A 19,997-nucleotide genomic window follows, 5' to 3' on the forward strand; every position below is an offset into this window, starting at 1 on the left:
TATAATTTTTGTATTACACTTTTAACATAGCAGATTATGAGAAACTGTCGGCCATTTCATCTTAATCACCCTAAGATTGTGACAAAAATTGTGACATGAATTCTATCTACTTATTTTATCTTTCTCTATAGTTTCTTTATAATATCTATTACGTGATACATTTTTGTTTTTGTTTTATTGGAAAGTGAGGTCAATAAATAACGTATTGATTGGGATAAGATGTTGTAGGTGGAATTTTGTTTAATAAAATAAGGACTTGGGGATGGGGGTATTAATTTTGCATGAGGTTGGCTTGTAGTTGGGGGTTAGGTTCATCTATGCCATGCCATGCCATCCTCCCCTTACATTTGTTATGTTCTAGTCGTCTGCATTTTTTTGAGCTCAATAATTTAATGACAAAGAAAGGATTATGGGAGACCCAACTACTATCGGTAAAATTAAATGGTTCACACCAAATCGTACATGGAATTCAAATTCATGATTTGGATTGGATGATACAAGGAAATGGGGTTCCTTTGAAAGTTAATAAAGTGTTCTAAACTGAGAAAAAAGTCATCTCGTATTCTAATTGAACAATTCTTGGAAGATTATAAGTTTTTCTTCACAAACTGACATGAATGTTGAAAAGTAATACTGATACATATTATATTTATTCATTCCATAAATCTTATTGAAAATCGTACTCAACAACAACATGATGTTATGTATTACACTAGTCATTACCAAAGTTAATGACTGAATTTTTAATTGAACTAGCAGTAATAGGGATGACCAAACCTATTGGAAAATGGGTAACTTGCCTGACCCAGCCCAATTTATGCGGGTTTTACCCAATTCGGTAGGAAATCCGGGTGTTTGGTGCAGGTTTTCATGCATGCCCGAACTTTTCGGATCAAATACAAGTATTCTGTATATAAATATATATATATATATATTTTAACTTTTCTTTTTCTTTTTTCTAAAACAACTAAGTTGAGCCACAAGTGCAAGACACATTGCACGAGCTCGCCGGGGTAAAAATACGAGTGATTAAAGTGAAATTTAGAATTTATTTCTAACACATACTAAAAATAAAAATTATTTAATTTTTAAATTACTTAGAAAAAAATCAAAAAATACAATTAAAAGAGACATTAATCTAACTAAAAAGATTTTATAAAAAACACTAAAATAAACTATATTATAAACATATTATCGAAACTTAATGAGCCACTAAATTTTAATGGAGTTTCATGTAAATTAAAATATCAAAATGCAAACATATATTGAGCTCCTTGGCATAAGGAATGAATGTAAAGTATAAATTTTATTATATTAAAATATAAAATTATGATAAATGGTAAAAATAGTTAAAATAGATTTTGAATTTTGTTTTGAATTTCTTAAAACAAATTGAAATAAAATTTTAGTTGGAGCAAAATTTTAAAGTTCTGAGAATAGCTAACAAAATTTTCCCTAAAGTAGACTAAACTAATTAATGAAAAATTAACCATTTGTCACAAAGAAAAAAATAGCTACTTGACACAACCACGGATTTTAGACACAAATTTTATCAGATACCATATGATAGTAATAAAATCTTGAATGTCCCACTTTTTCTTTTTCTTTTTTGGGTTGAAACCTAAAAAGTCCCACTTTAAATAAATATAATTCATTTGCACTTAAAATTCAAACCGTGACATAGTCATGATTTGTTGTACTTAAAAATAAATGTAGGTCAAAATATAATAAAAAAAGACCTAGGGGACTTTGGGTCAATCGTAGACAAATCCCATGTACTTTAAATTTGGTGTTTTTGACTTTTGAGTTGTAAGAAATGACAAATTTGACCCCTCCATCTCACTTCCATCAATTATTACTAAAAGAAATGGCAATGTTATGTCCACAACAAATTTTACAATAATTGATTTGACGAGTTTTTTATTAGTTCTTATAAGCTCACCACTAATATCATTTTTTATTTATTTTTTTTATTTACAACTAACAATTTGCCTCATTAATAGTTGTGAAAACGTTGTGTCTATAAAGTTTCTTCCAATAGAAATGAGTGTGTGTGTGTGTGTTAGTTGCTTAGGGCTTAGAAAAGTGGTGCCACACAAGCCATACAAAAATAATCTAATACAAGTCAAGTATGCCACAAGTCACATCATATCATATACTATATAATAAAAGTTTGGCTTAGAAGTAGTGATTGCGCCAAGTGACTTCACCAAATTACAACAATATTTTGAATAAAAAAAATTAGATAGAGACAACAACTTATTTGTTCTTGTTAGTTTCTTTAGATAAAATAGCAATAAGTGTTTAACAAAACATGAAACATACATCTAAGTTTCATTGGATAGAGACAACAACTTTTTTTTTTGGTGCTAAACTTCAATTTCATTAAACACTAACAAAAGAGCAAGATGAGGAATCTTCCATACAAACCAACATAAGAGGGGGAGGAAGAGTGCTCTTATTGAAATAAAATTGCTGGCGGGAGTTCAATGCAAATCTAGCAGCTGAATGCGCAACTGAGTAGCTATTTCTCCTAATCCAGCGAAACTTACAAGAAACAAAACTAGAACTTAAGCTACAGATGTTGTTAATAATAGTGCAAATGTTCCAATCTGGTATATGGTCCTGCAATGACAAAGCATTAAAGCAGACCTGTGCGTAACCCTCAACAATGACAATCTTCCAATGTTCCTGAATCACAAGCTAAACATCCCAAAGAATAGAGGTAGCTTCTACTTGAGATGGTGAGCACGAATGGAGACAAGAACCCCAAATATATAGGACTTCACCTTGATGATCTCTAGCGACCACTGCCAGGGTAGATTTGGAGCTAATCAGCGCAACATCCACGTTAAGTTTGATCCATCCAAGAGGGGGAGGGGTCCACACAGGTGTTGGCTGAACTGTTGGTAGTGCTCTTGTGACTGAGAAAACTCTGAAATACTCCAAGAACCTTGTTTGAACATTCTTCTTAGAAAGATGAATATCAGCTATACCATCTTGAAACTGAATTAGGTTTCTTGTCCTCCAAATTTCATCAATGATCAGCGCCATATTAAGGGAGATGGTCCACTGAACATGTGATGGGAGGGGGGAATTTAGAGGAAATAAGATCAGCTTGATAATGTCCTTTTCAGTGACAAGGGAGGAGGTTTCTATGCGTAGACTCCGGCAAGCAGAAGCCCATAAAGCCTTGGCGAAAGTACAGCAAAAAAAGAGGTGGATAGGAGATTCTTATGCATTATTACAAAGAATGCATGTAGGATCAATGTGGTCAAATCTTCAATTTAGGTTCACCTTTGTAGGGAGAGCACCAGCTCCAATTCTCCACAACAGCATTCTTAATCTTTCTGGTAGCTTTGTCCTCCAAAGCTTCTTCCAATGGCTACTTTGGAGATTAGCGCTAATAGGGGATCTAAATGAGACATTGTGGACCGATTTGACCGAGAAGATTCCCTTAGGGTCTAGCACCCATATAAGCTAATCTTGCCTAGGCCTGTAAGGGATAGGAATAGCTAAGATTGCTTTAGCTGATTCAACAGAGAATAATTTAGTCACCATTGCAAATTTCCAAGTTTTAGTTGAAAGGTCAATCAAATCGTATGCCTTAAGTTGTTGTTGAGTGTCTATGCTCACTTTAGGTTGAAGTCTGAAGCCTTCTAGCCATGGGACCCAAGGGTCTGCCCATATATCTATTGACCTTCCATCACCTAGTAGATAGCAAGCTCCTTTTCTACAAACTTCTTATCACCCTTAATAGCTCTCCAAGTGGTGGAGGCAATTTTTGGTGGTTTAGCCCTTAGTCAATCACTACTAACTTTGTACTTTGCCCGAAGTACATCCATGCAAATACTCTCTTTTACAGAACAAACCATCCAAGTTAGTTTTGCTATCAGGGCTGAGTTTACCTCTTTGGAATTCTTAAAACCAAGACCACCTGCACTCTTGAGGCAGCACAGTTTATCCCAAGCCTTCTAGGCTAAGAACCTTCCTTCCTTTTCTTTTGGCTTCCACCAAAACCTCCTAGTTAAGGAGTCCAATTTGTCACAAGTCATGGCTAGAATGTTAAAAGGGAACAAGGTGTAATTTGGTATGGCTTGGGCGACAGAGTTAATAAGGGTGCACCCTTCGGCCCATGAAAGACATCTACTTCTCCATCTTGACAACTTGGCTTTTAATTTCTCTTGGAGAAAAGTGAAGTCCCTTGAAGGAGATATGGTTAAGAACAAGGGTGCTCCTAAATAAACAGCTTCTTTTTTGAGTTTTTTTCATTTGGAGCAACTGTTTGATGGCTCTTCTAATGGGAGGACTTGTGTGTTTGGAAAAACAAATACCTGACTTATTTTTATTTATGCTTTGACCCGACCAATCACAGTTTTTGTCCAAGCAACTTGCTAGTATTTCTACATCATGTCTTGTAGCCTTTGAAAAAAGGACAATATCATCTGCGTACATCACATGTGTCAAGGCAGGTCCTTTAGGGCTTGCTTTTACTCCGCTAAAATTACTCGAATGGAGTTCTTTGTCTAGCAATCTTGATAACACCTCTTGCCCCAATATGAATAGATATGGCAAGAAGGGGTCTCCTTGCCTCAATCCTTTACTAGGTTTAAACTGATCCGTCTTGCCCCCATTCACAAGAACTTCAAATGACACTGAAGATAAGCAAGCTAAAACCCATCCAATGAACCCACTATCAAAGCCAAAGTTGGTGAGTACAGTTTGGATGAAGCTCCAATTGACTATGTCATAAGCCTTTTGAAGGTCCAGCTTTACTACCATGAAACCGGATTTAACTTTTCTAACTTTGAAGCTATAAAGAAGTTCATGGATGACTACCTGGTTTTCAGCAATCCATCTGCCAGGAATGAACACGGATTGGCAAGGTGAGATGAGCTTGTGGAGGATGGGACGAATCTTTGCAACCAAAAGCTTGGAAATGATCTTATATACTACGTTGCACATGCTTATTGGTCAAAAGTTATTGACTGAAGAGGGATTTGAGGTCTTGGGGATGAGAACAATGAGAGCACTATTTACCTCTTTGGGCATGCTACCAGCCACTAAGAAGGAAATGACTACTTGTGTCACAGCATCTCCTACAATATGCCAAAATTCTTTGTAAAACAGGGCAAGAAAACCATCTGGTCCAGGGGCTTTTAAATCCTGCATTTGGAACAAAGTTGCCTTAATCTCATCAGGGGTTGGGATTTTCCTAAGTAAAGCATTATCTTTCTCGGAGATGCAGGGAGAGATAACGTTGTCCAAATTATCTGGGAAATATACTTCTTCTTCTGTGAATTGTCTCTTGAAGGAATTGAAGAATTGGATTCTAATATCCTTAGAGTTGGTGACCCAAGAGCCATTATCGGACCTAATGGCATCAATGTTATTATACCTTCTTCAAATAATAGTAGAAAGATGGAAGAACTTTGTATTTCTATCCCCTTCCTTCAACCATAATTCCCTCGACTTTTGCTTCCAAAGGATTTCGCATCTTTCAAGCCATTCTGATAATTCTACTTGGAGTGCTTTTTCTGCTCTACCATTATCCTCGGAAGGAGGATTTTTCTGGATATTGGTTATTCTATCCATCAGCTTATTAATCTTAGCTTGACAGTGCCCAAACACTTCCTTGTTCCATTTCCGGATTGCTGATCTGGTTGCTGCTTGCTTTTTACACAGCTTTACAAGGGCTAAACCACCAACCTCTTCATTCCAAGCCTTTTCCACAACATCATTACATCCGTTGTCTCTCACCCAAGTAGCTTCAAACCTGAAGGGTCTATGGGCAAAAGTGTCTTCCGGATTAGTGTCCAAGATGATGGGAGTATGATCTGATTTAAAGGCTCCCAAGTGAGTTATAGATGCTTTGGGGAAGGCTAATCGCCATGATATGCTGGCAATTTCTCTATCCAATCTTCTTTTGATGGCTGAGCTACCCCACTGACCTCTAACCCATGTGTAAGCATTGCCCGAGAAACCTAGGTCAATCGCACCAAATTCGAACATAAGTTCTTTTAGGTAGTTGGTAATTGATAAGCCACCTCCTTTAGAACCATTTGACACCTCATTTTCACTTATAGTGAAGTTGAAGTCCCCTATACAAACCCAAGGCCAGTTGCAGGAATCTAGGAGAGCCATAAGATTTTCCCAAGTGTTACGCTTTTTGGAGGGATAAGGAGGACCATAGAAACCAACCAAGAGCCAGTCAATTAGAGCATTCGAGACTTTGACTGCGATAAGATTATTATTAAATTCCATCTTCTGAATAGTGAGACCAAATTTCCAAAGAACACATATACTGTAACACCCCGACCCAATTTTTATAATTAAACTATGTATTTAAGTGGTTAAGTATTATTAATATTTTAAGCCACTTACTTAGAAAAATTAATATAAAAGTATTTAATAAAAATATTATTTTATAATGTCATTGAATAAGAAATTGTAAAGATTATAAATAATTGAATGGCCATTTGTATTATATATATATATATATATACACATACACTAATTATGTACAAAACTATAATTTAAGTGGGTTAAGTTATTACATACATAGTTGGTATTTTAATTAAGCATGATGCATGAGATATATATATATATATATATATATATAGATGTTGGTGTTTTAACTATGTATGATGCATGAGATATTATAATGGAAATTCCACCCACATGCAATCAATTGAAAATCAACACATGTAAAGCCTAGAAAACATGCATGATGACAAACCCCATAGACCAAGACTTGGCCATGCAATCACCAAACTCCACCTCACCACTTCTTTGACTTTCTCAAACAAATAGAACATCCAAGAAGCTCCTTACTTCTCCATTTCCTACGGGTAAACACCCAAGTCTGAAATTTCAGCTTACTTTACTCTCTTTTTCTCTTAAGGAAAGTGCTAGGAAGCTCCCTTGAGTCTTCCTCTCAAGTCCACCGGTTCACACACCAAAAGAAAGACAAAACCCCACCCAAAAGTCTTCCCCTTAGCTCATTTTGCTGGCTGCCTCAGACAGAAAATCCAGCAGCAAGAAGGAAGCTTCTTTCAACTCTCCCAAGCTCTCTACCTCTCATATTTTCTGGTCCAGCCACTAGGAAAGGGAAACCCTTTCATGTAAGTCTATATATACATATATGTATATATATATATATATATATATATATATATATATGCTATTTTAAGAAGCTTTGAGCTGTGATTGATGGTTTGTGGAAGGTAGATTAGGGTTTTTATTAGTTAATGATTTTGTATGATTAAGGAAGTAAGAAAAAGTTAGGATGAGTATTGTTGATGCTGCTGCTGGGATTTTTGGTTGTGTTTATTTTGCCCTAAATGGTTAAAGGACTGTATGTAAGTGTTTTATAACAGGTCTTATAAGTGTATAAAAATCTCCATATGAAAATACCATTCTTTGATAATTGTTTGTGAATTTACGAGAAAAACGTTGCAAAGCTGTCACTGTGACAGATTCTGTGTTTGCGAATGTTAAATTATGTATTAAATTGTATATAATGAATTTGGATGCTAGGGATAATTCCTATGAAACCTAAGACACTTATGGTTGTTATTGATTTGGTCTCACAGAATTTGGATTAATATAAAAATAATGGTTTAATTTATAAGTTGCATGAATTTCTGACAGAACAGATTTGAGTATGCTGTCTTGCGTGATTTTTAGTAAATCATGGGTTTATTATTTGACTCCGAAATTTTTATGGTATATACTGGACATACAGAGGAGTAGTTATGTAAAATTTCATGACAATTGGATGTGTTTGGACAGCCCGTTTGTATTTTACAAATGGAGCCTATGCTGCTGGAATAGAACAGTGAATAGTAAGGGACATGTCTAACTTTGTGGATTTAATTATCAAGTTAGGGTGAATGTTTTGAGCTATAATTTAATATGCTTGTCTTTTGGTATGTCTCGATCATAGATTAATTTTGTATAACTTGTTTTGAGGCTTATTACTCCAAGGAAGGGGTTCTAAACCATGAGACGGTTGTATGTATGAAGCTGTTTTGCCCGACGTGTTGTATGTTATCATATGAATGTATATAGTTACATGATCATGCTCAAAAGATTTTATATTTATGCATGCATTATTGCCCTGATCTTAAAGCACCTTTTGAAATAAAGCTAGCTCTTTTAGAGATATGGGATTAATATAAGAATGTTGGTTTCTCTAGGATTTTGTACTTGTTGTTGATGAATGTATTTTTTGTTTGTGGGAACCTCGTTGAGGTGGGATTAGGACTTCCTTGATTCTAAGAGATAGGCTTTGAGATGAATGTGAAGTTTATGATAAGGATTTATAGATAGTAATAAGCTTTGATATTTGGTTTAGGTGTTACCAGTATCCAAGTCAAAGCTCCTTCGACTTTAGGCTCTCGGTTCCTCTGCTTTCAGGTAAGGGATAAGTTATATGGGCATTTGGTAAGTCATGAGGTTATTTTAAAGTATATTATGCATTAAAATGTTTTTGATTAGAGATATGGCATGTAATCATTATTCTGACAAAGATATGTTCGTGAGCTTTCGAAAAACTTATGTATATGATTTAAGCATATTGATGCTATTATTGATTCCACGAACATGATGTTTAATGAAAAGAATGGAAATGCTATTATTATGAAATGTTATGCAAAATAAGAAATTTCAGTATGATGTAAAGTATGAAATGTTTTCGGGTTATGTCCTCTGATAATTTGAACTCAGCCAGTAGGGGTTAATTATTGGCTTTCCATGGAAATATGTTATCTGTTTGGCCATATAAAGTAGAGGAAATGGGGCTGCCCGTAACTCTAGGCCATTTAAAGTAGAGGAAATGGGGTTGCCCGTAACTCTAATCTGACTAAGGCCTTCTCCCCAATGTGTACGGACGGCGGGGAGGAACAAAACCTGGAGGAGATGTGTCATCAGGCCTCTCAAAGGGGACAATATCATGCACATGAGGTTTTCCAAATGTGATGAGGCCTTCTCTGTACAGCTTATCAGACATGGACTAACCAATATGTTATGAACAGCTATGTTATGTTATTAATCATGAGAGAATTATTTTGTTTAAATGCATTGTGAAAAGTCAAAGCTCTCATGGCAAGAAGAAGTTTCTAATGAAAAGAAAAGCTGTTCATTAAAAATAAAAGTTTCTGAAGTTCTGTTATGCTATAAAAGTAAAGTTTCTGATAAAAGTACAAGTTTATGTTTAAAAGTATCAGATATTTGTTTTTATGAAATGTTAAGTTTTCTGATCATGAAAGTTATAGTATTCTATGAGAAGAGGTTTATAAAGAAAGGTTTTCTTATTGGGTCAAGATGTTTCTAGTTTAATACAAAGTTGCCGAATAATTGATTTACGTTAAAATGATTATTTTGTAATGAGAATATATGTGGTGACTTTGTAGAAAATGATAGAAGTTTAATCCGAAAGGTTTTGGTAATATCAAGCTGATAAGAAAAAGGAGAACAATTATTTTCCTATGAAAAGCGTATAAATTATTATTCTGAATAGTATAAAATACTATGCATGGAAAGCTGTTCTCCTATTTGATTATGCATAGAATGAAATGATTTGATTTACATGCATCCTTATTGAATTCTCATATATCTTACCTTTACTGAGCTGTGTAGCTCACCCCTTCCACTCTTTCAGTTAGCAGGTTTTATTTTGGAGCAGAGGGAGCCTTAGTCGAGTTTTGGAAGGAGCTGGTTTTAGTTTATATGTATAGATCCTAAATTAGCAAATTGATGTTTAGCTTTGTAGTATTGTGTGTTTTAGGATCTAAGGAAAGTTGTATACCTTAAAGTATTAAGAGATGTATTACGTGAAAGTGTGGAAATTAAATGATTGGTGGGTTATGTTATATTTCGAGTACAGTGTAGATGCTCTGAATGTCAAGTGAAAGGTTATATAATTTAAGTAAAGAAACAAGGATTGAAAAGAAAAGGAAAGCTTTCGGTAAAAGTTTTGTAAAAGTTAAGTGGTTCTTGTTAATATCAGGTTTAGGCTTGATATTAGCATGCCGGTCATGGTCACAAATCTGAGTATCGGGTTTGGGGCGTGACATATACCACCTGCAAAACCTTTTGCCTCGAAAACATACATATTAGAGAAATTTATTGAATTCATAACTACTTCCATTCTACTAGCAGACGCTTTAGTTTCGAAAAGAAAAATAACATCAGGGCTAGTCCCTTTAATATGAGCCTTAAGGGCTCTAACTGTCGCAGTATTACAGATGTCATGACAGTTCCAACTCAATGTTTTCATGGGGAGGTTGGGGGCTTGATAAGGCCCACCTCTTCGGCCGTAGAAGATGAAACGGAGCATACCGAAACTGAACTAGAATCAACTAAGAAACCAGGGTTGGATTGGTGCTTACTGTCACCCTCATGGTTGTAACCACCTTGAGTTGCTGGGTTTACACTACCCTTAGCTTTCTGCCATTCCACAGCGTCTACTGCTTTCCTTACTCTTCTTGGGAAGAGAGTGAACTTTTGATAAGATATTTTCCTCTTATGTGGAAGGTAGGATGTATGTTGGCTCACTTGGGGTTGGGTTTAGGTTAGAGGGATGGTGTTTTGGATGTTCTATCCATGTGGAATTTGGGATTAGGGTGCAGCAGTAGGTGGTGAGGTAATTGGAGAAGAATTGGAGCTTAGGTCAAGATGAGGGGCTAGATAAGTATCAGACTCTGATGAGGGATGAGTGTTTGGACTTAAGGTGTTTGGGCCAAATCCTGGTGGGAAGGGTGGGCTTGGATCATCATTTGTGGTGTTGAAAGTTTTGTGTGGGGAAGTGTTTTGGGCTTGGGTAACATGAGACAACTCTGCTGGGGTGATATGGATAAATGAAGATAGGCTGACGTGGGTAGGATTACTCTCTAGCTCATGCTTGTTGGTCCCCATGTCCGTGCTAGTACCTTGAAAGTTGGAATGGTACGGTGATGACACGTTGGGCCGTTGAGAAAAGGCACATTAGAATCGTACACTTGAGGTACGCTGTCTTCTTAGGGAGTGTGCACTGTTTTGTCCTTGTGGTGAAGTTTGACTGCTAGTACAATCACTGACAGGAGAGGGTGAAGGTGTGGGGTGGATGGGCTTTGAGAAAGCCTCCGTTGGAATGCCGTTGTGTTCAGCTCTCAACCACAAACCAGCCACAATGAACTCATGGCCAAAAGGGTTGTGAAGTAAGAAAGCTTCACCTTGACAGTTTCGGGTTTCATGGCTTACCAAGCCGCATCGGTAACAAACATCTGCAAGTTTTTCATACTTGAGTGCAATCCATAATGAAGGTAGATTCTTTCTAGGAAGGAAGGCTCCTGGCATAAGTGTTGACGGAGATCCATTTTGACCTGAACACGTATGAACCTTTTCTAGCTACCACCACCCTCGCCAGCTAGATTTACCTCTAGGACTTTGCCTACTTTTTCACCTAGCTTTCAAAGGTTGTCTAGGGATTTCCACAGCTCAGGGAGACCATGGACTTGGACCTAGAACATTGATGTAGTAAAGGAAACCTCTTGCCAAGCAAGGGAGGGGCTCCATTGCTTTAGGACAAGATGACCACCTCTTATGGACCATGGTCTTCTTTGAAACGCATTGAGCAGGTCGGCCTCATGCTAGAAGCAAAACGTGAAAACGTTCATGTCTATGCGCTTGACATGGACTTGAAATGCCGGCCACCACGCTCTATTTACGACCTCAGAGACATTGGCAAGACTTACATTTTTGTTGGTTATGAGCTTTCCCAAAAGGATGAGGGAGGGAGCTTTTGGGTCTAGTTGGTTTGGAGGGAGTTCTAGAAAAGCGTCTACACAAGTGCATTTTTCAGTACGGGCTACGAGGTTAGAGACCTCCATTAGGACAGTGTAGGGTGATTGATAGCTAGGATTATACAAGTAGGGGTTGGTCTGTGAAAAGAAAATACAATGGTAAGGAGGGAGGGCCCTAGGGGGTTGGTGCTACAGGGAGAGCACAGAGACCAAGGTTTTCTTACATTGAAAGATTCTTTATTTTTACATATGCTATGTATTAATTAACTTAATAGAGACAATAACTTATTTGTTCTTATCAATTTCTTTAGATAAAATAACATTAAATGGAGAAAATTGTACAGTCCTCATGATGGACCACATTACTTGTTCACCATTCTACTAAAAGACTCTTACCTGTTTAAAATTGCTAAGTGAAAAATAAAAAATAAAAATAAATAGAAACTGACTACCGACTCAACAATTTAATAAGGTGTGAGTTTTTTAATGGAATGGTGGATAAGTGATGATCCACCTTGAGGACCTTATAATTTCTCCAATAAGTTTTAACAAAACATGCAACATGCATCTAAGTTTCAGAAATTTGAATCCTACTCCAACTAAAAATCTATTATCAAAATTTCAAAACTTATATATATTCGCCAGTGGTCTTTCCATAGAATATCTCTTGCACCCATGTTATTGTTTTTTTGTTTTTATTTTTTGTTTTTCGAGTTGCAACTTGCACATATGTATTTGTATTGGAAGGATATACATGTTGTATAGATTTATAGGAGTTGATAAATTTATATGATACTTTCTTTCTCTCTGGAACAATTCTTTTCCTAATAAACTACTACTCTCATTAATTATTGGGATAATTACACATAACCCACCTGTGGTTTGGGCGAAAATCACTTTGCCTACCCGTGGTTTGAAAAGTATCACTTAACCCACCTGTGGTATGTTTCCGTCAATCTTCGTAACCCACCTCTGTTAAAATCAGGGGTAAATAGGTATTGTTGTTCAAATTTTATGTCTCTCTCCTCCCCAAACAAAAAATAGAGCAAAAATGCAAGAAAAACAAGATCAAAAAGTGGTAATTGTCTTTCTCTCAATTCACACAAATTTTAAACATGAAGAACACAAACAGCGTACCCAAAAAAAAATAAAAAGCCTAAGCCCCATTGCCTCTCTCACTCCCATTTTCTCAAAACCCAAACAATTCACAAACTAATTTTCATACTCTTTTCCTTTCTCAGCAATTAAATAAACCAAACCACACACCAAAACAACATAACAAATTACACTCCACCTTAAGTTTCAGCTCTCAAAGTCCCACATTGCAAAACAATCTAAAAACCCCATCCCCCCAAATACCCATTTTTCTCTTCTTTTATTTCCCCCATTTTCCCACCACCCAAACACAACACAAACTAATCTTCATGAGCCTCCTCGATGAGCTCCTCGACCTGGCCACAAACGAGTTTCTTCTCGATGAGCTTCTTCTCTGTCTCTCTTGGTTCAGATGCTTGAAGGCTACAGTGACAGCAGAAGCAAAGGACAATGGCGGCAGGGGTAGGAAGACAGTGACAGCAGCAGCAGCTTGAAGATTTTTCATTTCTGGGTTTCCGTTTCACTTGTCGTGGTCGTTGATGGTGGGCTTTGCTCGCCATGGGTTGTGGGCCGTAGGTGGTGGGCTTTGCTCGCCGGTAGTTGCTGGGTGTTTGGGTGGCTTTGGATGTTGGTTTGATTGGTGGATGTTTGAGGCAGTAGGTCTTTGGGTGGCGGTTTTGGGTGGCACAGAACAATACTGGGATATCAGGGTCCTGTAGCTACTCTATCTCTCGGGTTCAAACTTCAGAGAAAAGGTCTAGTTTCGGTGAGAGTGGTGGCTTTGGGCTCAAATGGTCGTGCTGGTGTAGGAAACGTAGCCGTTTTGGTAGAGAAGAACATGTTAAAGGAAATGAGAGAAGAGTCAGAGTCACCCTCATCCTCATCAACATCATTTTTTGTATAGGATCTCCTTTAGCGATGTAAGCTACACTAAACCCACAAATGAGATGAGAACATACACAAAATCTGAAACCCTAAATCGAGAACAGACACAAATACCTTGATTTTCTTTACCAAAACTACTTTCCCTAGCTTTGATGTTGCGAAACTTGTGTTTTCTCCCTCTCTAGACACTCCAAACCATGAAGAACACATTGATCTCACCACAGGTCTCTTTCTTGAAAAGTTTCCAAGTTTTGGGTGTTTTGATTCGTGTTATGTTGTGTTTTGGGGTTAAGAGGTGTTTTTGTAACGGCTGGGCTTGAGGTGGGTTACAGAGATTGACGGAAACATACCACAGGTGGGTTAAGTGATACTTTTCAAACCACGGGTAGGCAAAGTGATTTTCGTCTAAACCACAGGTGGGTTATGTGTAATTATCCCTTAATTATTTATTAATTGTTAGGATATATTTCCTCAAATTAAGGGATAAAAATAACAATAGTTTAATTTACGTAAAACTTTATCATTTAAATTTTATTCAAACTAAAAGTTTATTATATATTTTTTAACTTCCTTCCCTAGAAAAAAAAAAAAATTAAACTGAAAACCAAAATCTCACATAAATTTTAAACTGTATTTTAGGATAACCTTATTTATGCAAGTATAAGAAAAGATTTAATTGCTTGAGTTCAAATCACTCTCTTCATTAATAAATAAGGAATTATAAACAAAAGTAGAAAAGTTTTTATTGATCATTTTAATTAAAGATATTATATATAAGGACAAATATACAAAATTAAGCATTTTATATAATAATAATAATAATAATAATAATTTATTTAGTTAGAAACGAGTTCTAAAATTATGTAATAATTAATGACTCATTTAGTTATTATTTTTCAAAAAGAAATATAAAGAAAATTCATGACTAAAGTCATGCAATGCACGAGACTTTCACTGGTACATATATAAAGTTCAATATCAATAAGTAGTTAGAAATGGAGCATTCAAACCCTAATTTTCTTCATAAAGAAAAATAAGACAATATTATTAAACTATAAGACTCTTTACCTCTGAAGATGTATTCGATGTGGCATCAAGTCTAAAAATTAATTTGCCTCACTTTCCATGAATATAGGGCTTTCTTGAAATTATGTCATCGTGAGCGTGTGAAAGTTCTCTTGCGTGTATGATTTGGTCATACAAAAGGTAGTTTGACAATAACATTTGTGGTTATACAATAGACATAACTATATTCATGATCAATTTGAGAAGAAAAAAAAAACTATATCCATTGTTAATTTTCCAATTTGATTGCCACATTAATTACACCTCATATAAGCATTTGAAGTGTTTTGTCTTCTCCTCAAAAAAAAAAAAAAGTGCTGTCTTTTCTTTTCTTTTTTCTGCATTTCTGCATTTCTTATTAACTAATGCTCGGTTGTTGTTTTTCTTCTTCTTCTCCCAAAAAAAAAAAAAAAAAAAACACTTATGCTTTGTTCTTTTCACATAGTATTATTGTGTGGACAATTTTGGATTAGAATCTTGTATGTGGTCGTTGGTGTTATTAACATGAATATAAAACATTCTGAGTTGCTAAATTGCTAAGGATAATTTATATATTACATTTACAAGTTGCACAACAGAGAAACTACACTTCTAAAGTCACCCAAACAAGTTTCATACAATGACAGTTATTGATTCGTGTAAACAGTAGAAGTGCACTAGACAAGGTCCAGTGGCATCGAAGCAGTTTTAATAAGAACTGATAAGTAGCTTTATACGAGCACTTTTGGCAGCGGATGTAAAATTCAGACTGGGTCTTTTTCATACCTAATAATGTTGATTGTAAATGAAGGTTTATTAAATAGTCAAAAGAGCATGGTGTTTTAAAATTTTGGTCTATGGCTAAGAGCATCCATAGCAGCTGTCTTATAAAAAATGTCATTTTGACACACCAAAAATTTATCACATCATTTTACAATATCCCATTTATCAGATGTTTTATTCTTCAATTCTATACATTAAAATAATATTTACAATACATTAAAATAATATATTAAATTCCTCCCCCATCATTATCATCATCATCATCAACCACAACCACAACAACAACAACAACAACTACAACAACAACCAGAAAAATTGTTACGGCCACAATCACCAAGAAAAAAAAAAACCACAAATTCGCCCATCACTAGCCGACCCACCCACCACCACTAATCCGCCCATCACCATCTCAACCCACCCACCGCCATAACCCACAACCCGAACCCAGCCATTACCGATCTGCCCATCCGAACCCACCCATTGCCCAACCCACCCATCAAACCACAGCCAAAAAACGTGAACAGGAAAAAGAAAAAAAGGAAAAAAGAAAAATAAAAAAGAAAAAAGAAAAAAGAAAAAGAAAAAAGAACCTGAAGCGGAATAGAGAAGACAGATGATCGACGGCGTCAAGTGGTGGTCTTTGGTGAGATCGGCAGCGTCAAGTGGTGGCCTTTAGTGATTGACGTGCTGTGGAAGAAGAATAGAGAAGACAGAGATGAGAGAGAAGACAAAGATGAGAAGATGGAGAGATAGATATCTGTGATGAGAAGAGAGAAAACGGGAATAAAATAACAATATATATTTTGCAATTGTTGTCCGTACTGTCTCAAATTTAAAACGATATTGTAGCATGTTGCAAACCTTTGACACATTTAACACATCTAGTAATGCTCCGTTTTTGGTGTTTGGTGTGCCAAATGTGCCAAATATTTGGCATTTGGCACATTTGACACATCTGCTCTGGATGCTCTAATGGTTTTGCCAATCTTTTTGTATTGACGCCACTTGTTGAGAGAGAGTTGTGGTTGGGCATAATGATTTCTTATTATGTAGTTTTCTGATGATTTACCCCCGAACTTAAGTTGCAGTTTAAGGTTGAACTTCAACCACCTTAAGAATGTTGTAAAATAGTGGAAGCTCAAATTACCAAAATTGATTGTGAAAATATTTTAGGCTTGTGAAAGATCTTCAAACTAACAATAGGAATGAAGAAAATTAATCCAAAAGAATATAGACACAAAACAACAAGAACTATGTGATTCGGTAATAGCTTACATCCACGGGCGACAACGAACAAATTTCACTATATTAAATTTGGGATAATACAAATTGGTGTAAAGGCACTCTCACAAACCCAAATCCCAAATACACCCAAATAGCTTTCTCTCACAAACACAAAACCAAAGAACTAAAGGTTCACAAATAACAAATACGAATACCAAATACAAATATGAATTGCACACAAACCAAAGAGAGAGTCACAAATTAAATCCAAAAGTTGTAACGCACCAAGAGAGAGCAAATCACCAAACCACAGAACCAAAACCAAGCGGTAACAAACCTCTCTCACTATTCCAAATTGCAACCCACAAATATCAAATAACCAAACAAAGAGATAGCCTTTTTCTCAGACACACTCTCATCTCTCTCTCTCACACCCACACTCTATTTTTTCCCATCTCTACAATTGCCACAACACCTCTCCCTATATAGAATATCAAGTCGGCAAAGATGAGTCCTTGTAGCAATAGAATTGTATTCCATGCAACTTCCTTAAATACACGTGCAAATATTAATCCAAGCAACTTTAAGTAGAATACTTTGAGCACATGAGGTCCAACACATCAATTCCAAATTGAATTAGATATCTAAGCCGGTTGGGAATTCAACATGCTATGAAAACTACTCCTAAAATAATTACGAAACAAAGTTGCACTTGGAATAGACTCCAAGTCTGGTATGTCACTTCAAAGCAATCATAATTTATGTTGAATTCAAGCCACCAACTTCACAAAGAACAAACCTTTCTTTGCTAAAAGATCTGCACAAAAGTTTCCTTCGTAATGCAAATTGCGAAGATGAGACTCCTTAGAACATTGGATCAATCATTTGCAATCATGGATCAATGCACAATAAGGGTGAGACATGTAATTAAGCTTTCCCTTACTATGGGAACATCGTACTTCCAAAGGATTTGGGAGTAGAAATTTGTTGATATGACTTCAACATTACTTACACTTTGAGCTTTGAGCTTATTTTCTGTCAGCTTCAAACTGAAGTGTGAATACCTCTCTGTCTCGTTCTCATGTACGACAGTACAAGTACCGATCAACTCACTCACTTTATAGTTCCAAGTCTTAAAAATTTAAAATTCTCTAGTGTAGATTACAATTGTCCCACTAATTCTTCAGGCCAAGTTCTAACTTCTAACAGAGCATTTTAACCAGGCCCAAATATTGCAAGGAATATTTTTAATGGATTTGTAAAATTTTGGGCCTGAATACTGTATCAATTGTGAGTAGACTAAATGTCAACTTAGAGTATTCTCATCAAGTTCAACAAAAATATAGTTAAACTTAAAACCCACCTAAAACTCCATTAGGTTAGGCTCAACAATTTTTCCCAAACATGTACAAATGAACAATGTCTTAATGCACTTATTAAGACACTGTTCATGTTCACCAACACATCAAATAAAAACCATTTTTTATTTCTTTTCTCACATATGACTTTCTCTCTCTCTCTCTCTCTCTCTCTCTCATGAGCAACGATCTTGATTTGGTGGTTTTTGAAACGGTGCCAAGAAATAATGGCCATGAAAGAGAAGGGAGAGGAAAAAAAAATTTAAATAAAGTTGAAAAATAAACATTAAGTCTAATGTAAATTTGCAAAACTAACAAAAGTGAGATCTTTAGACCAAATTTAATTAAAACTAGATTGAGGCAAACGTGAAACACTCTTAAGTGTCCATTTGGGAATTACTTATTTCCGATAACCTATTTGCATAGCATTTATCAAAAAATATAATTTTTAGTAACTTTTATGTTAAATATGTAACAAAAAGTTCAAAACTAAGTTTATTTTGAAAAAGCTAAAAGCCAAATTATTAAAAAAAAATCAAAAAGAAAAACTTCTTAAAATAATTCCACTACCGCACACCCTTAGTGCGACGGTCACTCCACAAATATAAGAAAAAGTAAAAAAAAAAACAGAGTAATATAATTCAAATTGGGACCAGAAAGTCCAACTTCTACCCAGTATTATAAATTTTTTTTTTTAAGTGTAGCCATGTCTTACTCATTGCTAGGAAGAGAAGACAGAATTCATAGGTTCTTTTGATTGGTAAGTTACACACACCCGTGGATTTTGAACCTATGATCTCGTACTGCACCTTTAGTACTTGTAAGGGGAGGAGGTGCCAATTAAGTTAAAGCTCGTTGGCGACCCCGTAACAAATTTATAAATGTCAAAAGTAAACTACCTTGTTCTTGTCTTGACAAACTTGGCCCTAGACGCCCCTTTCTCCATCTTTCCCTCTTCTTGCGAGTTTTTTCATCCTCCATTTCTCCATATTTCAGAAACAAGGATAGAATAAAATCATACCGAGTACATAATGTTATCTACTGCTTTTAAAATATAAAACAAAATCTAGGGAAGAAATGGTACCTCTGAACCTTGTGACAAGAATCCTCTAATGAAACCAAAAGATTTATATCCTCCAAATGCTGGTATCTGGAAAACAACAAGAAAGATTAACTGTGTTCTTGCCAAACCTACCTTGTTTAACTAATCAAGATATTCAAAAGGTATTCCAGTATAACACTAAATAATTTTCTCCCTCCATAAAAGTAAATATTAGTGTAACTTCAATCTATAAATGCTTAAATATGTATTTCAAGTCTTGTGAACATTATAAATACAGTTCTGTCCTTTTGGATGGAAGATCCTCAATGCAGTTAGCGCTGTATTTTTGATCAAGATATCATATCGAACATAAAAACCAGGTCAAACAATGCATAATGAAAGCCTCCATCTAGAGGTTTGTGCTTTGTATATGATCTGATGATCGCATAATGTAGACAGTCCCAGAATGATCGATAGCTGGGGACAAACAAATTCCCAAGCCAGCAAACACTACATCGACTTAATCAAAATAAGTAGATCAGAGATTATTGAGCTTTGTATCTTCTATAAACAGCATGAACACAGATTTATCATCAGAGATGTACATACAAATGAATATCAAGTGGTCCAGCATAAGGTAGTAGTGAATATGCTAATGATATACAGTGTCCCAGGTCGTGCCTGATCAGGCTGTACTCTGGCTCTGTAAATTGAGGTTATTTCAACATCAAACAACAGCAACATTTGATGAGCCTCAGTAAGACAGTTAACCTCACAAAA

The sequence above is a fragment of the Quercus lobata genome, chromosome 12 (assembly GCF_001633185.2).
Source record: "Quercus lobata isolate SW786 chromosome 12, ValleyOak3.0 Primary Assembly, whole genome shotgun sequence".
NCBI classification, from domain to species: Eukaryota; Viridiplantae; Streptophyta; class Magnoliopsida; order Fagales; family Fagaceae; genus Quercus; species Quercus lobata.